The following is a 26,622-nucleotide window of genomic DNA, read 5'->3' as shown; positions in this document are numbered from 1 at the left end:
TCTGTGATAGGTCACAAAAATGCAGAAAGTTCGTAATACAAAAAACAAGTCATATCAAATGATGACAACTACTAGTTACTGTGCAATTACTAAAGTTGGAAAATCTCTCTATCACTAAAAGTATTATCTGAATAGCTTGACATTTAGTGTCTATTGATGAAATATATTTAATTTGCCTCTTGGTTGAAGGTGTAGATTCTTAAACAGTTTGTGATTTTCCCACTCTGCACTATGTTCCATTTCACAAAAACGACACATTGCTTAAAAGACACTTGTCCGAACAGAGACTTGAACCCTGGACCCTCAGATTAAAATTCTGTTGTTTTACCGACTCCAGGCTCTTCTGGAGTCTGTCGCAAACCTATAGAAAGTTCGTAATACTAAAACAAGTCAATTCAAATGGTGACAACTACTGTGCAATTACTAAAGTAGGAAAATCTCTCTATCACTAAAAGTATGAACTGAAAAGCTTGACATTTAGTGTCTCTTGATGAAATACATTTAATTTGCCTCTTGGTTGAAGGTGTACATTCTTAAACAGTTTGTGATTTTCCCACTCTGCACTATGTTCCATTTCACAAAAACGACACATTGCTTAAAAGACACTCGCCCGAACAGGGACTTGAACCCTGGACCTTCAGATTAAAGTTCTGATGTTTTACCGACTCCAGGCTCTTCTGGAGTCTGTTGCAAACCTACAGAAAGTTCGTAATACTAAAAACAAGTCAATTCAAATGGTGACAACTACTGTGCAATTACTAAAGTAGGAAAATCTCTCTATCACTAAAAGTATGATCTGAAAAGCTTGACATTTAGTGTCTATTGATGAAATACTTTTAATTTGCCTCTTGGTTGAAGGTGTAGATTCTTAAACAGTTTGTGATTTTCCCACTCTGCACTATGTTCTATTTCACAAAATGACACATTGCTTAAAAGACACTCGCCCGAACAGGGACTTGAACCCTGGACCTTCAGATTAAAGTTCTGATGTTTTACCGACTCCAGGCTCTTCTGGAGTCTGTTGCAAACCTACAGAAAGTTCGTAATACTAAAAACAAGTCAATTCAAATGGTGACAACTACTGTGCAATTACTAAAGTAGGAAAATCTCTCTATCACTAAAAGTATGATCTGAAAAGCTTGACATTTAGTGTCTATTGATGAAATACTTTTAATTTGCCTCTTGGTTGAAGGTGTAGATTCTTAAACAGTTTGTGATTTTCCCACTCTGCACTATGTTCCATTTCACAAAAACGACACATTGCTTAAAAGACACTCGTCCGAACAGAGACTTGAACCCTGGACCCTCAGATTAAAGTTCTTTTGTTTTACCGACTCCAGGCTCTTCTGGAGTCTGTCGCAAACCTATAGAAAGTTCGTAATACTAAAACAAGTCTATTCAAATGGTGACAACTACTGTGCAATTACTAAAGTAGGAAAATCTCTCTATCACTAAAAGTATGAACTGAAATGCTTGACATTTAGTGTCTTTTGATGAAATACATTTAATTTGCCTCTTGGTTGAAGTTGTACATTCTTAAACAGTTTGTGATTTTCCCACTCTGCACTATGTTCCATTTCACAAAAACCGTTTGTGATTTTCCCACTCTGCACTATGTTCCATTTCACAAAAACGACACATTGCTTAAAAGACACTCGCCCGAACAGGGACTTGAACCCTGGACCCTCAGATTAAAGTTCTGATGTTTTACCGACTCCAGGCTCTTCTGTAGTCTGTCGCAAATATATAGAAAGTTCGTAATACTAAAAGCAAGTAAATTCAAATGGTGACAAGTACTGTGCAATTACTAAAGTTGGAAAATCTCTCTATCACTAAAAGTATGATCTGAATAGCTTGACATTTAGTGTCTATTGATGAAATACATTTAATTTGCCTCTTGGTTGAAGGTGTACATTCTTAAACAGTTTGTGATTTTCCCACTCTGCACTATGTTCCATTTCACAAAAATGACACATTGCTTAAAAGACACTCGCCCGAACAGGGACTTGAACCCTGGACCCTCAGATTAAAGTTCTGATGTTTTACCGACTCCAGGCTCTTCTGGAGTCTGTCGCAAACCTATAGAAAGTTCGTAATACTAAAACCAAGTAAATTCAAATGGTGACAACTACTGTGCAATTACTAAAGTAGGAAAATCTCTCTATCACTAAAAGTATGAACTGAAAAGCTTGACATTTAGTGTCTCTTGATGAAATACATTTAATTTGCCTCTTGGTTGAAGGTGTACATTCTTAAACAGTTTGTGATTTTCCCACTCTGCACTATGTTCCATTTCACAAAAATGACACATCGCTTAAAAGACACTCGCCTGAACAGGGAATTGAACCCTGGACCCTCAGATTAAAAGTATGATGCTCTACCGACTGAGCTATCCAGGCTCTTCTGTGATAGGTCGCAAAAATGCAAAAAGTTCGTAATGCAAAAAACAAGTCATATCAAATGATGACAACTACTAGTTACTGTGCAATTACTAAAGTTGGAAAATCTCTCTATCACTAAAAGTATTATCTGAATAGCTTGACATTTAGTGTCTATTGATGAAATACATTTAATTTGCCTCTTGGTTGAAGGTGTAGATTCTTAAACAGTTTGTGATTTTCCCACTCTGCACTATGTTCCATTTCACAAAAACGACACATTGCTTAAAAGACACTTGTCCGAACAGAGACTTGAACCCTGGACCCTCAGATTAAAATTCTGTTGTTTTACCGACTCCAGGCTCTTCTGGAGTCTGTCGCAAACCTATAGAAAGTTCGTAATACTAAAACAAGTCAATTCAAATGGTGACAACTACTGTGCAATTACTAAAGTAGGAAAATCTCTCTATCACTAAAAGTATGAACTGAAAAGCTTGACATTTAGTGTCTCTTGATGAAATACATTTAATTTGCCTCTTGGTTGAAGGTGTACATTCTTAAACAGTTTGTGATTTTCCCACTCTGCACTATGTTCCATTTCACAAAAACGACACATTGCTTAAAAGACACTCGCCCGAACAGGGACTTGAACCCTGGACCTTCAGATTAAAGTTCTGATGTTTTACCGACTCCAGGCTCTTCTGGAGTCTGTTGCAAACCTACAGAAAGTTCGTAATACTAAAAACAAGTCAATTCAAATGGTGACAACTACTGTGCAATTACTAAAGTAGGAAAATCTCTCTATCACTAAAAGTATGATCTGTAAAGCTTGACATTTAGTGTCTATTGATGAAATACTTTTAATTTGCCTCTTGGTTGAAGGCGTAGATTCTTAAACAGTTTGTGATTTTCCCACTCTGCACTATGTTCTATTTCACAAAATGACACATTGCTTAAAAGACACTCGCCCGAACAGGGACTTGAACCCTGGACCTTCAGATTAAAGTTCTGATGTTTTACCGACTCCAGGCTCTTCTGGAGTCTGTTGCAAACCTACAGAAAGTTCGTAATACTAAAAACAAGTCAATTCAAATGGTGACAACTACTGTGCAATTACTAAAGTAGGAAAATCTCTCTATCACTAAAAGTATGATCTGAAAAGCTTGACATTTAGTGTCTATTGATGAAATACTTTTAATTTGCCTCTTGGTTGAAGGTGTAGATTCTTAAACAGTTTGTGATTTTCCCACTCTGCACTATGTTCCATTTCACAAAAACGACACATTGCTTAAAAGACACTCGTCTGAACAGAGACTTGAACCCTGGACCCTCAGATTAAAGTTCTTTTGTTTTACCGACTCCAGGCTCTTCTGGAGTCTGTCGCAAACCTATAGAAAGTTCGTAATACTAAAACAAGTCAATTCAAATGGTGACAACTACTGTGCAATTACTAAAGTAGGAAAATCTCTCTATCACTAAAAGTATGAACTGAAATGCTTGACATTTAGTGTCTTTTGATGAAATACATTTAATTTGCCTCTTGGTTGAAGTTGTACATTCTTAAACAGTTTGTGATTTTCCCACTCTGCACTATGTTCCATTTCACAAAAACCGTTTGTGATTTTCCCACTCTGCACTATGTTCCATTTCACAAAAACGACACATTGCTTAAAAGACACTCGCCCGAACAGGGACTTGAACCCTGGAACCTCAGATTAAAGTTCTGATGTTTTACCGACTCCAGGCTCTTCTGTAGTCTGTTGCAAATATATAGAAAGTTCGTAATACTAAAAGCAAGTAAATTCAAATGGTGACAAGTACTGTGCAATTACTAAAGTTGGAAAATCTCTCTATCACTAAAAGTATGATCTGAATAGCTTGACATTTAGTGTCTATTGATGAAATACATTTAATTTGCCTCTTGGTTGAAGGTGTACATTCTTAAACAGTTTGTGATTTTCCCACTCTGCACTATGTTCCATTTCACAAAAATGACACATTGCTTAAAAGACACTCGCCCGAACAGGGACTTGAACCCTGGACCCTCAGATTAAAGTTCTGATGTTTTACCGACTCCAGGCTCTTCTGGAGTCTGTCGCAAACCTATAGAAAGTTCGTAATACTAAAACCAAGTAAATTCAAATGTTGACAACTACTGTGCAATTACTAAAGTAGGAAAATCTCTCTATCACTAAAAGTATGAACTGAAAAGCTTGACATTTAGTGTCTCTTGATGAAATACATTTAATTTGCCTCTTGGTTGAAGGTGTACATTCTTAAACAGTTTGTGATTTTCCCACTCTGCACTATGTTCCATTTCACAAAAATGACACATCGCTTAAAAGACACTCGCCTGAACAGGGAATTGAACCCTGGACCCTCAGATTAAAAGTATGATGCTCTACCGACTGAGCTATCCAGGCTCTTCTGTGATAGGTCGCAAAAATGCAAAAAGTTCGTAATGCAAAAAACAAGTCATTTCAAATGATGACAACTACTAGTTACTGTGCAATTACTAAAGTTGGAAAATCTCTCTATCACTAAAAGTATGAACTGAAAAGCTTGACATTTAGTGTCTCTTGATGAAATACATTTAATTTGCCTCTTGGTTGAAGGTGTACATTCTTAAACAGTTTGTGATTTTCCCACTCTGCACTATGTTCCATTTCACAAAAATGACACATTGCTTAAAAGACACTCGCCCGAACAGGGACTTGAACCCTGGACCCTCAGATTAAAGTTCTGATTTTTTACCGACTCCAGGCTCTTCTGTAGTCTGTCGCAAACCTATAGAAAGTTCGTAATACTAAAAACAAGTAAATTCAAATGGTGACAACCACTGTGCAATTACTAAAGTAGGAAAATCTCTCTATCACTAAAAGTATGATCTGAATAGCTTGACATTTAGTGTCTATTGATGAAATACATTTAATTTGCCTCTTGGTTGAAGGTGTACATTCTTAAACAGTTTGTGATTTTCCCACTCTGCACTATGTTCCATTTCACAAAAATGACACATTGCTTAAAAGACACTCGCCCGAACAGGGACTTGAAACCTGGACCCTCAGATTAAAGTTCTGATGTTTTACCGACTCCAGGCTCTTCTGGAGTCAGTCGCAAACCTACAGAAAGTTCGTAATACTAAAAACAAGTAAATTCAAATGGTGACAACTACTGTGCAATTACTAAAGTAGGAAAATCTCTCTATCACTAAAAGTATAATCTGAATAGCTTGACATTTAGTGTCTATTGATGAAATACATTTAATTTGCCTCTTGGTTGAAGGTGTAGATTCTTAAACAGTTTGTGATTTTCCCACTCTGCACTATGTTCCATTTCACAAAAACGACAGATTGCTTAAAAGACACTCGCCTGAAAAGAGACTTGAACCCTGGACCCTCAGATTAAAGTTCTGATGTTTTACTGACTCCAGGCTCTTCTGGAGTCTGTCGCAAACCTATGGAAAGTTCGTAATACTAAAAACAAGTAAATTCAAATGGTGACAACTACTGTGCAATTACTAAAGTAGGAAAATCTCTCTATCACTAAAAGTTTGATCTGAATAGCTTGACATTTAGTGTCTATTGATGAAATACATTTAATTTGCCTCTTGGTTGAAGGTGTACATTCTTAAACAGTTTGTGATTTTCCCACTCTGCACTATGTTCCATTTCACAAAATGACACATTGCTTAAAAGACACTCACCCGTTCAGGGACTTGAACCCTGGACCCTCAGATTAAAAGTCTGATGCTCTACCGACAGAGCTATCCAGGCTCTTCTGTGATAGGTCGCAAAAATGCCGAAAGTTCGTAATACAAAAAACAAGTCATATCAAATGATGACAACTACTATTTACTGTGCAATTACTAAAGTTGGAAAATCTCTCTATCACTAAAAGTATTATCTGAATAGCTTGACATTTAGTGTCTCTTGATGAAATACATTTAATTTGCCTCTTGGTTGAAGGTGTAGATTCTTAAACAGTTTGTGATTTTCCCACTCTGCACTATGTTCCATTTCACAAAAAAGACACATTGCTTAAAAGACACTCGTCCGAACAGAGACTTGAACCCTGGACCCTCAGATTAAAGTTCTGTTGTTTTACCGACTCCAGGCTCTTCTGGAGTCTGTCGCAAACCTATAGAAAGTTCGTAATACTAAAAACAAGTACATTCAAATGGTGACAACTACTGTGCACTTACTAAAGTTGGAAAATCTCTCTATTACTAAAAGTATGATCTGAATAGCTTGACATTTAGTGTCTATTGATGAAATACATTTAATTTGCCTCTTGGTTGAAGGTGTACATTCTTAAACAGTTTGTGATTTTCCCACTCTGCACTATGATCCATTTCACAAAATTGACACATTGCTTAAAAGACACTCGCCCGAACAGGGACTTGAAACCTGGACCCTCAGATTAAAGTTCTGATGTTTTACCGACTCCAGGCTCTTCTGTAGTCTGTCGCAAACCTATAGAAAGTTTGTAATACTAAAAACAAGTAAATTCAAATGGTGACAACTACTGTGCAATTACTAAAGTAGGAAAATCTCTCTATCACTAAAAGTATGAACTGAAAAGCTTGACATTTAGTGTCTCTTGATGAAATACATTTAATTTGCCTCTTGGTTGAAGGTGTACATTCTTAAACAGTTTGTGATTTTCCCACTCTGCACTATGTTCCATTTCACAAAAACGACACATTGCTTAAAAGACACTCGCCCGAACAGGGAACTGAACCCTGGACCCTCAGATTAAAAATATGATGCTCTACCGACTGAGCTATCCAGGATCTTCTGTGATAGGTCACAAAAATGCAGAAAGTTCGTAATACAAAAAACAAGTCATATCAAATGATGACAACTACTAGTTACTGTGCAATTACTAAAGTTGGAAAATCTCTCTATCACTAAAAGTATTATCTGAATAGCTTGACATTTAGTGTCTATTGATGAAATACATTTAATTTGCCTCTTGGTTGAAGGTGTAGATTCTTAAACAGTTTGTGATTTTCCCACTCTGCACTATGTTCCATTTCACAAAAACGACACATTGCTTAAAAGACACTTGTCCGAACAGAGACTTGAACCCTGGACCCTCAGATTAAAATTCTGTTGTTTTACCGACTCCAGGCTCTTCTGGAGTCTGTTGCAAACCTATAGAAAGTTCGTAATACTAAAACAAGTCAATTCAAATGGTGACAACTACTGTGCAATTACTAAAGTAGGAAAATCTCTCTATCACTAAAAGTATGAACTGAAAAGCTTGACATTTAGTGTCTCTTGATGAAATACATTTAATTTGCCTCTTGGTTGAAGGTGTACATTCTTAAACAGTTTGTGATTTTCCCACTCTGCACTATGTTCCATTTCACAAAATGACACATTGCTTAAAAGACACTCGCCCGAACAGGGACTTGAACCCTGGACCCTCAGATTAAAAGTCTGATGCTCTACCGACTGAGCTATCCAGGCTCTTCTGTGACAGGTTGCAAAAATGCAGAAAGTTCGTAATACAAAAAACAAGTCATATCAACTGATGACAACTACTAGTTACTGTGCAATTACTAAAATTGGAAAATCTCTCTATCACTAAAAGTATTATGTGAATAGCTTGACATTTAGTGTCTATTGATGAAATACATTTAATTTGCCTCTTGGTTGAAGGTGTAGATTCTTAAACAGTTTGTGATTTTCCCACTCTGCACTATGTTCCATTTCACAAAAACGACACATTGCTTAAAAGACACTCGTCCGAACAGAGACTTGAACCCTGGACCCTCAGATTAAAGTTCTGTTGTTTTACCGACTCCAGGCTCTTCTGGAGTCTGTCGCAAACCTATAGAAAGTTCGTAATACTAGTACAAGTCAATTCAAATGGTGACAACTACTGTGCAATTACTAAAGTAGGAAAATCTCTCTATCACTAAAAGTATGAACTGAAAAGCTTGACATTTAGTGTCTATTGATGAAATACTTTTAATTTGCCTCTTGGTTGAAGGTGTAGATTCTTAAACAGTTTGTGATTTTCCCACTCTGCACTATGTTCCATTTCACAAAAATGACACATTGCTTAAAAGACACTCGCCCGAACAGGGACTTGAACCCTGGACCCTCAGATTAAAGTTCTGATTTTTTACCGACTCCAGGCTCTTCTGTAGTCTGTCGCAAACCTATAGAAAGTTCGTAATACTAAAAACAAGTAAATTCAAATGGTGACAACCACTGTGCAATTACTAAAGTAGGAAAATCTCTCTATCACTAAAAGTATGATCTGAATAGCTTGACATTTAGTGTCTATTGATGAAATACATTTAATTTGCCTCTTGGTTGAAGGTGTACATTCTTAAACAGTTTGTGATTTTCCCACTCTGCACTATGTTCCATTTCACAAAAATGACACATTGCTTAAAAGACACTCGCCCGAACAGGGACTTGAAACCTGGACCCTCAGATTAAAGTTCTGATGTTTTACCGACTCCAGGCTCTTCTGGAGTCAGTCGCAAACCTACAGAAAGTTCGTAATACTAAAAACAAGTAAATTCAAATGGTGACAACTACTGTGCAATTACTAAAGTAGGAAAATCTCTCTATCACTAAAAGTATAATCTGAATAGCTTGACATTTAGTGTCTATTGATGAAATACATTTAATTTGCCTCTTGGTTGAAGGTGTAGATTCTTAAACAGTTTGTGATTTTCCCACTCTGCACTATGTTCCATTTCACAAAAACGACAGATTGCTTAAAAGACACTCGCCTGAAAAGAGACTTGAACCCTGGACCCTCAGATTAAAGTTCTGATGTTTTACTGACTCCAGGCTCTTCTGGAGTCTGTCGCAAACCTATGGAAAGTTCGTAATACTAAAAACAAGTAAATTCAAATGGTGACAACTACTGTGCAATTACTAAAGTAGGAAAATCTCTCTATCACTAAAAGTTTGATCTGAATAGCTTGACATTTAGTGTCTATTGATGAAATACATTTAATTTGCCTCTTGGTTGAAGGTGTACATTCTTAAACAGTTTGTGATTTTCCCACTCTGCACTATGTTCCATTTCACAAAATGACACATTGCTTAAAAGACACTCACCCGTTCAGGGACTTGAACCCTGGACCCTCAGATTAAAAGTCTGATGCTCTACCGACAGAGCTATCCAGGCTCTTCTGTGATAGGTCGCAAAAATGCCGAAAGTTCGTAATACAAAAAACAAGTCATATCAAATGATGACAACTACTATTTACTGTGCAATTACTAAAGTTGGAAAATCTCTCTATCACTAAAAGTATTATCTGAATAGCTTGACATTTAGTGTCTCTTGATGAAATACATTTAATTTGCCTCTTGGTTGAAGGTGTAGATTCTTAAACAGTTTGTGATTTTCCCACTCTGCACTATGTTCCATTTCACAAAAAAGACACATTGCTTAAAAGACACTCGTCCGAACAGAGACTTGAACCCTGGACCCTCAGATTAAAGTTCTGTTGTTTTACCGACTCCAGGCTCTTCTGGAGTCTGTCGCAAACCTATAGAAAGTTCGTAATACTAAAAACAAGTACATTCAAATGGTGACAACTACTGTGCACTTACTAAAGTTGGAAAATCTCTCTATCACTAAAAGTATGATCTGAATAGCTTGACATTTAGTGTCTATTGATGAAATACATTTAATTTGCCTCTTGGTTGAAGGTGTACATTCTTAAACAGTTTGTGATTTTCCCACTCTGCACTATGATCCATTTCACAAAATTGACACATTGCTTAAAAGACACTCGCCCGAACAGGGACTTGAAACCTGGACCCTCAGATTAAAGTTCTGATGTTTTACCGACTCCAGGCTCTTCTGTAGTCTGTCGCAAACCTATAGAAAGTTTGTAATACTAAAAACAAGTAAATTCAAATGGTGACAACTACTGTGCAATTACTAAAGTAGGAAAATCTCTCTATCACTAAAAGTATGAACTGAAAAGCTTGACATTTAGTGTCTCTTGATGAAATACATTTAATTTGCCTCTTGGTTGAAGGTGTACATTCTTAAACAGTTTGTGATTTTCCCACTCTGCACTATGTTCCATTTCACAAAAACGACACATTGCTTAAAAGACACTCGCCCGAACAGGGAACTGAACCCTGGACCCTCAGATTAAAAATATGATGCTCTACCGACTGAGCTATCCAGGATCTTCTGTGATAGGTCACAAAAATGCAGAAAGTTCGTAATACAAAAAACAAGTCATATCAAATGATGACAACTACTAGTTACTGTGCAATTACTAAAGTTGGAAAATCTCTCTATCACTAAAAGTATTATCTGAATAGCTTGACATTTAGTGTCTATTGATGAAATACATTTAATTTGCCTCTTGGTTGAAGGTGTAGATTCTTAAACAGTTTGTGATTTTCCCACTCTGCACTATGTTCCATTTCACAAAAACGACACATTGCTTAAAAGACACTTGTCCGAACAGAGACTTGAACCCTGGACCCTCAGATTAAAATTCTGTTGTTTTACCGACTCCAGGCTCTTCTGGAGTCTGTTGCAAACCTATAGAAAGTTCGTAATACTAAAACAAGTCAATTCAAATGGTGACAACTACTGTGCAATTACTAAAGTAGGAAAATCTCTCTATCACTAAAAGTATGAACTGAAAAGCTTGACATTTAGTGTCTCTTGATGAAATACATTTAATTTGCCTCTTGGTTGAAGGTGTACATTCTTAAACAGTTTGTGATTTTCCCACTCTGCACTATGTTCCATTTCACAAAAACGACACATTGCTTAAAAGACACTCGCCCGAACAGGGACTTGAACCCTGGACCTTCAGATTAAAGTTCTGATGTTTTACCGACTCCAGGCTCTTCTGGAGTCTGTTGCAAACCTACAGAAAGTTCGTAATACTAAAAACAAGTCAATTCAAATGGTGACAACTACTGTGCAATTACTAAAGTAGGAAAATCTCTCTATCACTAAAAGTATGATCTGAAAAGCTTGACATTTAGTGTCTATTGATGAAATACTTTTAATTTGCCTCTTGGTTGAAGGTGTAGATTCTTAAACAGTTTGTGATTTTCCCACTCTGCACTATGTTCTATTTCACAAAATGACACATTGCTTAAAAGACACTCGCCCGAACAGGGACTTGAACCCTGGACCTTCAGATTAAAGTTCTGAAGTTTTACCGACTCCAGGCTCTTCTGGAGTCTGTTGCAAACCTACAGAAAGTTCGTAATACTAAAAACAAGTCAATTCAAATGGTGACAACTACTGTGCAATTACTAAAGTAGGAAAATCTCTCTATCACTAAAAGTATGATCTGAAAAGCTTGACATTTAGTGTCTATTGATGAAATACTTTTAATTTGCCTCTTGGTTGAAGGTGTAGATTCTTAAACAGTTTGTGATTTTCCCACTCTGCACTATGTTCCATTTCACAAAAACGACACATTGCTTAAAAGACACTCGTCCGAACAGAGACTTGAACCCTGGACCCTCAGATTAAAGTTCTTTTGTTTTACCGACTCCAGGCTCTTCTGGAGTCTGTCGCAAACCTATAGAAAGTTCGTAATACTAAAACAAGTCAATTCAAATGGTGACAACTACTGTGCAATTACTAAAGTAGGAAAATCTCTCTATCACTAAAAGTATGAACTGAAATGCTTGACATTTAGTGTCTTTTGATGAAATACATTTAATTTGCCTCTTGGTTGAAGTTGTACATTCTTAAACAGTTTGTGATTTTCCCACTCTGCACTATGTTCCATTTCACAAAAACCGTTTGTGATTTTCCCACTCTGCACTATGTTCCATTTCACAAAAACGACACATTGCTTAAAAGACACTCGCCCGAACAGGGACTTGAACCCTGGACCCTCAGATTAAAGTTCTGATGTTTTACCGACTCCAGGCTCTTCTGTAGTCTGTCGCAAATATATAGAAAGTTCGTAATACTAAAAGCAAGTAAATTCAAATGGTGACAAGTACTGTGCAATTACTAAAGTAGGAAAATCTCTCTATCACTAAAAGTATGATATTAATAGCTTGACATTTAGTGTCTATTGATGAAATACATTTAATTTGCCTCTTGGTTTAAGGTGTACATTCTTAAACAGTTTGTGATTTTCCCACTCTGCACTATGTTCCATTTCACAAAAACGACACATTGCTTAAAAGACACTCGCCCGAACAGGGACTTGAACCCTGGACCCTCAGATTAAAGTTCTGAGGTTTTACCGACTCCAGGCTCTTCTGTAGTCTGTCGCAAACCTATAGAAAGTTCGTAATACTAAAAACAAGTAAATTCAAATGGTGACAACTACTGTGCAATTACTAAAGTAGGAAAATCTCTCTATCACTAAAAGTATGATCTGAATAGCTTGACATTTAGTGTCCATTGATGAAATACATTTAATTTGCCTCTTGGTTGAAGGTGTACATTCTTAAACAGTTTGTGATTTTCCCACTCTGCACTATGTTCCATTTCACAAAAATGACACATTGCTTAAAAGTCACTCGCCCGAACAAGGACTTGAACCCTGGACCCTCAGATTAAAGTTCTGATGTTTTACCGACTCCAGGCTCTTCTGGAGTCTGTCGCAAACCTATAGAAAGTTCATAATACTAAAACCAAGTAAATTCAAATGGTGACAACTACTGTGCAATTACTAAAGTAGGAAAATCTCTCTATCACTAAAAGTAAGATATGAATAGATTGACATTTAGTGTCTATTGATGAAATACATTTAATTTGCCTCTTGGTTGAAGGTGTAGATTCTTAAACAGTTTGTGATTTTCCCACTCTGCACTATGTTCCATTTCACAAAATGACACATTGCTTAAAAGACACTCGCCCGAACAGGGACTTGAACCCTGGACCCTCAGATTAAAAGTCTGATGCTCTACCGACTGAGCTATCCAGGCTCTTCTGTGACAGGTTGCAAAAATGCAGAAAGTTCGTAATACAAAAAACAAGTCATATCAACTGATGACAACTACTAGTTACTGTGCAATTACTAAAATTGGAAAATCTCTCTATCACTAAAAGTATTATGTGAATAGCTTGACATTTAGTGTCTATTGATGAAATACATTTAATTTGCCTCTTGGTTGAAGGTGTAGATTCTTAAACAGTTTGTGATTTTCCCACTCTGCACTATGTTCCATTTCACAAAAACGACACATTGCTTAAAAGACACTCGTCCGAACAGAGACTTGAACCCTGGACCCTCAGATTAAAGTTCTGTTGTTTTACCGACTCCAGGCTCTTCTGGAGTCTGTCGCAAACCTATAGAAAGTTCGTAATACTAGTACAAGTCAATTCAAATGGTGACAACTACTGTGCAATTACTAAAGTAGGAAAATCTCTCTATCACTAAAAGTATGAACTGAAAAGCTTGACATTTAGTGTCTATTGATGAAATACTTTTAATTTGCCTCTTGGTTGAAGGTGTAGATTCTTAAACAGTTTGTGATTTTCCCACTCTGCACTATGTTCTATTTCACAAAATGACAGATTGCTTAAAAGACACTTGCCCGAACAGGGACTTGAACCCTGGACCCTCAGATTAAAAGTCTGATGCTCTACGGACTGAGCTATCCAAGCTCTCCTATGATAGGTCACAAAAATGCAGAAAGTTCGCAATACAAAAAACAAGTCATTTCAAATGATGACAACTACTAGTTACTGTGCAATTACTAAAGTAGGAAAATCTCTCTATCACTAAAAGTATGAACTGAAAAGCTTGACATTTAGTGTCTCTTGATGAAATACATTTAATTTGCCTCTTGGTTGAAGGTGTACATTCTTAAACAGTTTGTGATTTTCCCACTCTGCACTATGTTCCATATCACAAAAACGACACATTGCTTAAAAGATACTCACCCGAACAGGGAACTGAACCCTGGACCCTCAGATTAAAAGTATGATACTCTACCGACTGAGCTATCCAGAACCTTCTGTGATAGGTCGCAAAAATGCAGAAAGTTCGTAATACAAAAAACAAGTCATATCAAATGATGACAACTACTAGTTACTGTGCAATTACTAAAGTTGGAAAATCTCTCTATCACTAAAAGTATGAACTGAAAAGCTTGACATTTAGTGTCTCTTGATGAAATACATTTATTTTGCCTCTTGGTTGAAGGTGTACATTCTTAAACAGTTTGTGATTTTCCCACTCTGTACTATGTTCCATTTCACAAAAACGACACATTGCTTAAAAGACACTCGCCCGAACAGGGACTTGAACCCTGGATCCTCAGATTAAAGTTCTGATGTTTTACCGACTCCAGGCTCTTCTGTAGTCTGTCGCAAATATATAGAAAGTTCGTAATACTAAAAACAAGTAAATTCAAATGGTGACAACTACTGTGCAATTACTAAAGTAGGAAAATCTCTCTATCACTAAAAGTATGATCTGAATAGCTTGACATTTAGTGTCTATTGATGAAATACATTTAATTTGCCTCTTGGTTGAAGGTGTACATTCTTAAACAGTTTGTGATTTTCCCACTCTGCACTATGTTCCATTTCACAAAAATGACACATTGCTTTAAAGACACTCGCCCGAACAGGGACTTGAACCGTGGACCCTCAGATTAAAAATCTGATGCTCTACCGACTGAGCTATCCAGGCTCTTATGTGGTGGGTCGCAAAAGTTTAAAGTTCTGATGTTTTACCGACTCCAGGCTCTTCTGGAGTCTGTTGCAAACCTACAGAAAGTTCGTAATACTAAAAACAAGTCAACTCAAATGGTGACAACTACTGTGCAATTACTAAAGTAGGAAAATCTCTCTATCACTAAAAGTATTATCTGAATAGCTTGACATTTAGTGTCTATTGATGAAATACATTTAATTTGCCTCTTGGTTGAAGGTGTAGATTCTTAAACAGTTTGTGATTTTCCCACTCTGCACTATGTTCCATTTCACAAAAACGACACATTGCTTAAAAGACACTTGTCCGAACAGAGACTTGAACCCTGGACCCTCAGATTAAAATTCTGTTGTTTTACCGACTCCAGGCTCTTCTGGAGTCTGTCGCAAACCTATAGAAAGTTCGTAATACTAAAACAAGTCAATTCAAATGGTGACAACTACTGTGCAATTACTAAAGTAGGAAAATCTCTCTATCACTAAAAGTATGAACTGAAAAGCTTGACATTTAGTGTCTCTTGATGAAATACATTTAATTTGCCTCTTGGTTGAAGGTGTACATTCTTAAACAGTTTGTGATTTTCCCACTCTGCACTATGTTCCATTTCACAAAAACGACACATTGCTTAAAAGACACTCGCCCGAACAGGGACTTGAACCCTGGACCTTCAGATTAAAGTTCTGATGTTTTACCGACTCCAGGCTCTTCTGGAGTCTGTTGCAAACCTACAGAAAGTTCGTAATACTAAAAACAAGTCAATTCAAATGGTGACAACTACTGTGCAATTACTAAAGTAGGAAAATCTCTCTATCACTAAAAGTATGATCTGAAAAGCTTGACATTTAGTGTCTATTGATGAAATACTTTTAATTTGCCTCTTGGTTGAAGGTGTAGATTCTTAAACAGTTTGTGATTTTCCCACTCTGCACTATGTTCCATTTCACAAAAATGACACATTGCTTAAAAGTCACTCGCCCGAACAAGGACTTGAACCCTGGACCCTCAGATTAAAGTTCTGATGTTTTACCGACTCCAGGCTCTTCTGGAGTCTGTCGCAAACCTATAGAAAGTTCATAATACTAAAACCAAGTAAATTCAAATGGTGACAACTACTGTGCAATTACTAAAGTAGGAAAATCTCTCTATCACTAAAAGTAAGATATGAATAGATTGACATTTAGTGTCTATTGATGAAATACATTTAATTTGCCTCTTGGTTGAAGGTGTAGATTCTTAAACAGTTTGTGATTTTCCCACTCTGCACTATGTTCCATTTCACAAAATGACACATTGCTTAAAAGACACTCGCCCGAACAGGGACTTGAACCCTGGACCCTCAGATTAAAAGTCTGATGCTCTACCGACTGAGCTATCCAGGCTCTTCTGTGACAGGTTGCAAAAATGCAGAAAGTTCGTAATACAAAAAACAAGTCATATCAACTGATGACAACTACTAGTTACTGTGCAATTACTAAAATTGGAAAATCTCTCTATCACTAAAAGTATTATGTGAATAGCTTGACATTTAGTGTCTATTGATGAAATACATTTAATTTGCCTCTTGGTTGAAGGTGTAGATTCTTAAACAGTTTGTGATTTTCCCACTCTGCACTATGTTCCATTTCACAAAAACGACACATTGCTTAAAAGACACTCGTCCGAACAGAGACTTGAACCCTGGACCCTCAGATTAAAGTTCTGTTGTTTTACCGACTCCAGGCTCTTCTGGAGTCTGTCGCAAACCTATAGAAAGTTCGTAATACTAGTACAAGTCAATTCAAATGGTGACAACTACTGTGCAATTACTAAAGTAGGAAAATCTCTCTATCACTAAAAGTATGAACTGAAAAGCTTGACATTTAGTGTCTATTGATGAAATACTTTTAATTTGCCTCTTGGTTGAAGGTGTAGATTCTTAAACAGTTTGTGATTTTCCCACTCTGCACTATGTTCTATTTCACAAAATGACAGATTGCTTAAAAGACACTTGCCCGAACAGGGACTTGAACCCTGGACCCTCAGATTAAAAGTCTGATGCTCTACGGACTGAGCTATCCAAGCTCTCCTATGATAGGTCACAAAAATGCAGAAAGTTCGCAATACAAAAAACAAGTCATTTCAAATGATGACAACTACTAGTTACTGTGCAATTACTAAAGTAGGAAAATCTCTCTATCACTAAAAGTATGAACTGAAAAGCTTGACATTTAGTGTCTCTTGATGAAATACATTTAATTTGCCTCTTGGTTGAAGGTGTACATTCTTAAACAGTTTGTGATTTTCCCACTCTGCACTATGTTCCATATCACAAAAACGACACATTGCTTAAAAGATACTCACCCGAACAGGGAACTGAACCCTGGACCCTCAGATTAAAAGTATGATACTCTACCGACTGAGCTATCCAGAACCTTCTGTGATAGGTCGCAAAAATGCAGAAAGTTCGTAATACAAAAAACAAGTCATATCAAATGATGACAACTACTAGTTACTGTGCAATTACTAAAGTTGGAAAATCTCTCTATCACTAAAAGTATGAACTGAAAAGCTTGACATTTAGTGTCTCTTGATGAAATACATTTATTTTGCCTCTTGGTTGAAGGTGTACATTCTTAAACAGTTTGTGATTTTCCCACTCTGTACTATGTTCCATTTCACAAAAACGACACATTGCTTAAAAGACACTCGCCCGAACAGGGACTTGAACCCTGGATCCTCAGATTAAAGTTCTGATGTTTTACCGACTCCAGGCTCTTCTGTAGTCTGTCGCAAATATATAGAAAGTTCGTAATACTAAAAACAAGTAAATTCAAATGGTGACAACTACTGTGCAATTACTAAAGTAGGAAAATCTCTCTATCACTAAAAGTATGATCTGAATAGCTTGACATTTAGTGTCTATTGATGAAATACATTTAATTTGCCTCTTGGTTGAAGGTGTACATTCTTAAACAGTTTGTGATTTTCCCACTCTGCACTATGTTCCATTTCACAAAAATGACACATTGCTTTAAAGACACTCGCCCGAACAGGGACTTGAACCGTGGACCCTCAGATTAAAAATCTGATGCTCTACCGACTGAGCTATCCAGGCTCTTATGTGGTGGGTCGCAAAAGTTTAAAGTTCTGATGTTTTACCGACTCCAGGCTCTTCTGGAGTCTGTTGCAAACCTACAGAAAGTTCGTAATACTAAAAACAAGTCAACTCAAATGGTGACAACTACTGTGCAATTACTAAAGTAGGAAAATCTCTCTATCACTAAAAGTATTATCTGAATAGCTTGACATTTAGTGTCTATTGATGAAATACATTTAATTTGCCTCTTGGTTGAAGGTGTAGATTCTTAAACAGTTTGTGATTTTCCCACTCTGCACTATGTTCCATTTCACAAAAACGACACATTGCTTAAAAGACACTTGTCCGAACAGAGACTTGAACCCTGGACCCTCAGATTAAAATTCTGTTGTTTTACCGACTCCAGGCTCTTCTGGAGTCTGTCGCAAACCTATAGAAAGTTCGTAATACTAAAACAAGTCAATTCAAATGGTGACAACTACTGTGCAATTACTAAAGTAGGAAAATCTCTCTATCACTAAAAGTATGAACTGAAAAGCTTGACATTTAGTGTCTCTTGATGAAATACATTTAATTTGCCTCTTGGTTGAAGGTGTACATTCTTAAACAGTTTGTGATTTTCCCACTCTGCACTATGTTCCATTTCACAAAAACGACACATTGCTTAAAAGACACTCGCCCGAACAGGGACTTGAACCCTGGACCTTCAGATTAAAGTTCTGATGTTTTACCGACTCCAGGCTCTTCTGGAGTCTGTTGCAAACCTACAGAAAGTTCGTAATACTAAAAACAAGTCAATTCAAATGGTGACAACTACTGTGCAATTACTAAAGTAGGAAAATCTCTCTATCACTAAAAGTATGATCTGAAAAGCTTGACATTTAGTGTCTATTGATGAAATACTTTTAATTTGCCTCTTGGTTGAAGGTGTAGATTCTTAAACAGTTTGTGATTTTCCCACTCTGCACTATGTTCCATTTCACAAAATGACACATTGCTTAAAAGACACTCGCCCGAACAGGGACTTGAACCCTGGACCCTCAGATTAAAAGTCTGATGCTCTACCGACAGAGCTATCCAGGCTCTTCTGTGATAGGTCGCAAAAATGCCGAAAGTTCGTAATACAAAAAACAAGTCATATCAAATGATGACAACTACTATTTACTGTGCAATTACTAAAGTTGGAAAATCTCTCTATCACTAAAAGTATTATCTGAATAGCTTGACATTTAGTGTCTCTTGATGAAATACATTTAATTTGCCTCTTGGTTGAAGGTGTAGATTCTTAAACAGTTTGTGATTTTCCCACTCTGCACTATGTTCCATTTCACAAAAAAGACACATTGCTTAAAAGACACTCGTCCGAACAGAGACTTGAACCCTGGACCCTCAGATTAAAGTTCTGTTGTTTTACCGACTCCAGGCTCTTCTGGAGTCTGTCGCAAACCTATAGAAAGTTCGTAATACTAAAAACAAGTACATTCAAATGGTGACAACTACTGTGCACTTACTAAAGTTGGAAAATCTCTCTATTACTAAAAGTATGATCTGAATAGCTTGACATTTAGTGTCTATTGATGAAATACATTTAATTTGCCTCTTGGTTGAAGGTGTACATTCTTAAACAGTTTGTGATTTTCCCACTCTGCACTATGATCCATTTCACAAAATTGACACATTGCTTAAAAGACACTCGCCCGAACAGGGACTTGAAACCTGGACCCTCAGATTAAAGTTCTGATGTTTTACCGACTCCAGGCTCTTCTGTAGTCTGTCGCAAACCTATAGAAAGTTTGTAATACTAAAAACAAGTAAATTCAAATGGTGACAACTACTGTGCAATTACTAAAGTAGGAAAATCTCTCTATCACTAAAAGTATGAACTGAAAAGCTTGACATTTAGTGTCTCTTGATGAAATACATTTAATTTGCCTCTTGGTTGAAGGTGTACATTCTTAAACAGTTTGTGATTTTCCCACTCTGCACTATGTTCCATTTCACAAAAACGACACATTGCTTAAAAGACACTCGCCCGAACAGGGAACTGAACCCTGGACCCTCAGATTAAAAATATGATGCTCTACCGACTGAGCTATCCAGGATCTTCTGTGATAGGTCACAAAAATGCAGAAAGTTCGTAATACAAAAAACAAGTCATATCAAATGATGACAACTACTAGTTACTGTGCAATTACTAAAGTTGGAAAATCTCTCTATCACTAAAAGTATTATCTGAATAGCTTGACATTTAGTGTCTATTGATGAAATACATTTAATTTGCCTCTTGGTTGAAGGTGTAGATTCTTAAACAGTTTGTGATTTTCCCACTCTGCACTATGTTCCATTTCACAAAAACGACACATTGCTTAAAAGACACTTGTCCGAACAGAGACTTGAACCCTGGACCCTCAGATTAAAATTCTGTTGTTTTACCGACTCCAGGCTCTTCTGGAGTCTGTTGCAAACCTATAGAAAGTTCGTAATACTAAAACAAGTCAATTCAAATGGTGACAACTACTGTGCAATTACTAAAGTAGGAAAATCTCTCTATCACTAAAAGTATGAACTGAAAAGCTTGACATTTAGTGTCTCTTGATGAAATACATTTAATTTGCCTCTTGGTTGAAGGTGTACATTCTTAAACAGTTTGTGATTTTCCCACTCTGCACTATGTTCCATTTCACAAAAACGACACATTGCTTAAAAGACACTCGCCCGAACAGGGACTTGAACCCTGGACCTTCAGATTAAAGTTCTGATGTTTTACCGACTCCAGGCTCTTCTGGAGTCTGTTGCAAACCTACAGAAAGTTCGTAATACTAAAAACAAGTCAATTCAAATGGTGACAACTACTGTGCAATTACTAAAGTAGGAAAATCTCTCTATCACTAAAAGTATGATCTGAAAAGCTTGACATTTAGTGTCTATTGATGAAATACTTTTAATTTGCCTCTTGGTTGAAGGTGTAGATTCTTAAACAGTTTGTGATTTTCCCACTCTGCACTATGTTCTATTTCACAAAATGACACATTGCTTAAAAGACACTCGCCCGAACAGGGACTTGAACCCTGGACCTTCAGATTAAAGTTCTGATGTTTTACCGACTCCAGGCTCTTCTGGAGTCTGTTGCAAACCTACAGAAAGTTCGTAATACTAAAAACAAGTCAATTCAAATGGTGACAACTACTGTGCAATTACTAAAGTAGGAAAATCTCTCTATCACTAAAAGTATGATCTGAAAAGCTTGACATTTAGTGTCTATTGATGAAATACTTTTAATTTGCCTCTTGGTTGAAGGTGTAGATTCTTAAACAGTTTGTGATTTTCCCACTCTGCACTATGTTCCATTTCACAAAAACGACACATTGCTTAAAAGACACTCGTCCGAACAGAGACTTGAACCCTGGACCCTCAGATTAAAGTTCTTTTGTTTTACCGACTCCAGGCTCTTCTGGAGTCTGTCGCAAACCTATAGAAAGTTCGTAATACTAAAACAAGTCAATTCAAATGGTGACAACTACTGTGCAATTACTAAAGTAGGAAAATCTCTCTATCACTAAAAGTATGAACTGAAATGCTTGACATTTAGTGTCTTTTGATGAAATACATTTAATTTGCCTCTTGGTTGAAGTTGTACATTCTTAAACAGTTTGTGATTTTCCCACTCTGCACTATGTTCCATTTCACAAAAACCGTTTGTGATTTTCCCACTCTGCACTATGTTCCATTTCACAAAAACGACACATTGCTTAAAAGACACTCGCCCGAACAGGGACTTGAACCCTGGACCCTCAGATTAAAGTTCTGATGTTTTACCGACTCCAGGCTCTTCTGTAGTCTGTCGCAAATATATAGAAAGTTCGTAATACTAAAAGCAAGTAAATTCAAATGGTGACAAGTACTGTGCAATTACTAAAGTAGGAAAATCTCTCTATCACTAAAAGTATGATATTAATAGCTTGACATTTAGTGTCTATTGATGAAATACATTTAATTTGCCTCTTGGTTTAAGGTGTACATTCTTAAACAGTTTGTGATTTTCCCACTCTGCACTATGTTCCATTTCACAAAAACGACACATTGCTTAAAAGACACTCGCCCGAACAGGGACTTGAACCCTGGACCCTCAGATTAAAGTTCTGAGGTTTTACCGACTCCAGGCTCTTCTGTAGTCTGTCGCAAACCTATAGAAAGTTCGTAATACTAAAAACAAGTAAATTCAAATGGTGACAACTACTGTGCAATTACTAAAGTAGGAAAATCTCTCTATCACTAAAAGTATGATCTGAATAGCTTGACATTTAGTGTCCATTGATGAAATACATTTAATTTGCCTCTTGGTTGAAGGTGTACATTCTTAAACAGTTTGTGATTTTCCCACTCTGCACTATGTTCCATTTCACAAAAATGACACATTGCTTAAAAGTCACTCGCCCGAACAAGGACTTGAACCCTGGACCCTCAGATTAAAGTTCTGATGTTTTACCGACTCCAGGCTCTTCTGGAGTCTGTCGCAAACCTATAGAAAGTTCATAATACTAAAACCAAGTAAATTCAAATGGTGACAACTACTGTGCAATTACTAAAGTAGGAAAATCTCTCTATCACTAAAAGTAAGATATGAATAGATTGACATTTAGTGTCTATTGATGAAATACATTTAATTTGCCTCTTGGTTGAAGGTGTAGATTCTTAAACAGTTTGTGATTTTCCCACTCTGCACTATGTTCCATTTCACAAAATGACACATTGCTTAAAAGACACTCGCCCGAACAGGGACTTGAACCCTGGACCCTCAGATTAAAAGTCTGATGCTCTACCGACTGAGCTATCCAGGCTCTTCTGTGACAGGTTGCAAAAATGCAGAAAGTTCGTAATACAAAAAACAAGTCATATCAACTGATGACAACTACTAGTTACTGTGCAATTACTAAAGTTGGAAAATCTCTCTATCACTAAAAGTATTATGTGAATAGCTTGACATTTAGTGTCTATTGATGAAATACATTTAATTTGCCTCTTGGTTGAAGGTGTAGATTCTTAAACAGTTTGTGATTTTCCCACTCTGCACTATGTTCCATTTCACAAAAACGACAGATTGCTTAAAAGACACTCGCCTGAAAAGAGACTTGAACCCTGGACCCTCAGATTAAAGTTCTGATGTTTTACTGACTCCAGGCTCTTCTGGAGTCTGTCGCAAACCTATGGAAAGTTCGTAATACTAAAAACAAGTAAATTCAAATGGTGACAACTACTGTGCAATTACTAAAGTAGGAAAATCTCTCTATCACTAAAAGTTTGATCTGAATAGCTTGACATTTAGTGTCTATTGATGAAATACATTTAATTTGCCTCTTGGTTGAAGGTGTACATTCTTAAACAGTTTGTGATTTTCCCACTCTGCACTATGTTCCATTTCACAAAATGACACATTGCTTAAAAGACACTCACCCGTTCAGGGACTTGAACCCTGGACCCTCAGATTAAAAGTCTGATGCTCTACCGACAGAGCTATCCAGGCTCTTCTGTGATAGGTCGCAAAAATGCCGAAAGTTCGTAATACAAAAAACAAGTCATATCAAATGATGACAACTACTATTTACTGTGCAATTACTAAAGTTGGAAAATCTCTCTATCACTAAAAGTATTATCTGAATAGCTTGACATTTAGTGTCTCTTGATGAAATACATTTAATTTGCCTCTTGGTTGAAGGTGTAGATTCTTAAACAGTTTGTGATTTTCCCACTCTGCACTATGTTCCATTTCACAAAAAAGACACATTGCTTAAAAGACACTCGTCCGAACAGAGACTTGAACCCTGGACCCTCAGATTAAAGTTCTGTTGTTTTACCGACTCCAGGCTCTTCTGGAGTCTGTCGCAAACCTATAGAAAGTTCGTAATACTAAAAACAAGTACATTCAAATGGTGACAACTACTGTGCACTTACTAAAGTTGGAAAATCTCTCTATCACTAAAAGTATGATCTGAATAGCTTGACATTTAGTGTCTATTGATGAAATACATTTAATTTGCCTCTTGGTTGAAGGTGTACATTCTTAAACAGTTTGTGATTTTCCCACTCTGCACTATGATCCATTTCACAAAATTGACACATTGCTTAAAAGACACTCGCCCGAACAGGGACTTGAAACCTGGACCCTCAGATTAAAGTTCTGATGTTTTACCGACTCCAGGCTCTTCTGTAGTCTGTCGCAAACCTATAGAAAGTTTGTAATACTAAAAACAAGTAAATTCAAATGGTGACAACTACTGTGCAATTACTAAAGTAGGAAAATCTCTCTATCACTAAAAGTATGAACTGAAAAGCTTGACATTTAGTGTCTCTTGATGAAATACATTTAATTTGCCTCTTGGTTGAAGGTGTACATTCTTAAACAGTTTGTGATTTTCCCACTCTGCACTATGTTCCATTTCACAAAAACGACACATTGCTTAAAAGACACTCGCCCGAACAGGGAACTGAACCCTGGACCCTCAGATTAAAAATATGATGCTCTACCGACTGAGCTATCCAGGATCTTCTGTGATAGGTCACAAAAATGCAGAAAGTTCGTAATACAAAAAACAAGTCATATCAAATGATGACAACTACTAGTTACTGTGCAATTACTAAAGTTGGAAAATCTCTCTATCACTAAAAGTATTATCTGAATAGCTTGACATTTAGTGTCTATTGATGAAATACATTTAATTTGCCTCTTGGTTGAAGGTGTAGATTCTTAAACAGTTTGTGATTTTCCCACTCTGCACTATGTTCCATTTCACAAAAACGACACATTGCTTAAAAGACACTTGTCCGAACAGAGACTTGAACCCTGGACCCTCAGATTAAAATTCTGTTGTTTTACCGACTCCAGGCTCTTCTGGAGTCTGTTGCAAACCTATAGAAAGTTCGTAATACTAAAACAAGTCAATTCAAATGGTGACAACTACTGTGCAATTACTAAAGTAGGAAAATCTCTCTATCACTAAAAGTATGAACTGAAAAGCTTGACATTTAGTGTCTCTTGATGAAATACATTTAATTTGCCTCTTGGTTGAAGGTGTACATTCTTAAACAGTTTGTGATTTTCCCACTCTGCACTATGTTCCATTTCACAAAAACGACACATTGCTTAAAAGACACTCGCCCGAACAGGGACTTGAACCCTGGACCTTCAGATTAAAGTTCTGATGTTTTACCGACTCCAGGCTCTTCTGGAGTCTGTTGCAAACCTACAGAAAGTTCGTAATACTAAAAACAAGTCAATTCAAATGGTGACAACTACTGTGCAATTACTAAAGTAGGAAAATCTCTCTATCACTAAAAGTATGATCTGAAAAGCTTGACATTTAGTGTCTATTGATGAAATACTTTTAATTTGCCTCTTGGTTGAAGGTGTAGATTCTTAAACAGTTTGTGATTTTCCCACTCTGCACTATGTTCCATTTCACAAAAACGACACATTGCTTAAAAGACACTCGTCCGAACAGAGACTTGAACCCTGGACCCTCAGATTAAAGTTCTTTTGTTTTACCGACTCCAGGCTCTTCTGGAGTCTGTCGCAAACCTATAGAAAGTTCGTAATACTAAAACAAGTCATTTCAAATGGTGACAACTACTGTGCAATTACTAAAGTAGGAAAATCTCTCTATCACTAAAAGTATGAACTGAAATGCTTGACATTTAGTGTCTTTTGATGAAATACATTTAATTTGCCTCTTGGTTGAAGTTGTACATTCTTAAACAGTTTGTGATTTTCCCACTCTGCACTATGTTCCATTTCACAAAAACCGTTTGTGATTTTCCCACTCTGCACTATGTTCCATTTCACAAAAACGACACATTGCTTAAAAGACACTCGCCCGAACAGGGACTTGAACCCTGGACCCTCAGATTAAAGTTCTGATGTTTTACCGACTCCAGGCTCTTCTGTAGTCTGTCGCAAATATATAGAAAGTTCGTAATACTAAAAGCAAGTAAATTCAAATGGTGACAAGTACTGTGCAATTACTAAAGTAGGAAAATCTCTCTATCACTAAAAGTATGATATTAATAGCTTGACATTTAGTGTCTATTGATGAAATACATTTAATTTGCCTCTTGGTTTAAGGTGTACATTCTTAAACAGTTTGTGATTTTCCCACTCTGCACTATGTTCCATTTCACAAAAACGACACATTGCTTAAAAGACACTCGCCCGAACAGGGACTTGAACCCTGGACCCTCAGATTAAAGTTCTGAGGTTTTACCGACTCCAGGCTCTTCTGTAGTCTGTCGCAAACCTATAGAAAGTTCGTAATACTAAAAACAAGTAAATTCAAATGGTGACAACTACTGTGCAATTACTAAAGTAGGAAAATCTCTCTATCACTAAAAGTATGATCTGAATAGCTTGACATTTAGTGTCCATTGATGAAATACATTTAATTTGCCTCTTGGTTGAAGGTGTACATTCTTAAACAGTTTGTGATTTTCCCACTCTGCACTATGTTCCATTTCACAAAAAT

At 36.8% G+C, this 26,622-nt stretch overlaps 4 non-coding genes across 4 annotated transcripts; all 4 read right to left on the bottom strand.

The window, feature by feature from the left end:
* Window positions 1–7,782: 7,782 nt before the first annotated feature.
* Window positions 7,783–7,855, bottom strand: TRNAK-UUU (transfer RNA lysine (anticodon UUU)). The gene has a single exon. It is a non-coding gene; the product is annotated as a tRNA-Lys (tRNA).
* A 5,369-nt stretch (window positions 7,856–13,224) lies between these two features.
* Window positions 13,225–13,297, bottom strand: TRNAK-UUU (transfer RNA lysine (anticodon UUU)). The gene has a single exon. It is a non-coding gene; the product is annotated as a tRNA-Lys (tRNA).
* A 3,042-nt stretch (window positions 13,298–16,339) lies between these two features.
* On the bottom strand, window positions 16,340–16,412 carry TRNAK-UUU (transfer RNA lysine (anticodon UUU)). The gene has a single exon. It is a non-coding gene; the product is annotated as a tRNA-Lys (tRNA).
* Window positions 16,413–22,874: 6,462 nt separating this feature from the next.
* On the bottom strand, window positions 22,875–22,947 carry TRNAK-UUU (transfer RNA lysine (anticodon UUU)). Its single transcript has one exon. It is a non-coding gene; the product is annotated as a tRNA-Lys (tRNA).
* Window positions 22,948–26,622: the final 3,675 nt, after the last annotated feature.

The sequence above is a fragment of the Taudactylus pleione genome, unplaced genomic scaffold, assembly GCF_031769625.1.
Source record: "Taudactylus pleione unplaced genomic scaffold, aTauple2 ptg000454l, whole genome shotgun sequence".
Taxonomy (NCBI): Eukaryota; Metazoa; Chordata; class Amphibia; order Anura; family Myobatrachidae; genus Taudactylus; species Taudactylus pleione.
The sequence above is the reverse complement of the archived record's forward strand: the minus strand, read 5'-3'. Positions and strand labels throughout refer to the sequence as shown.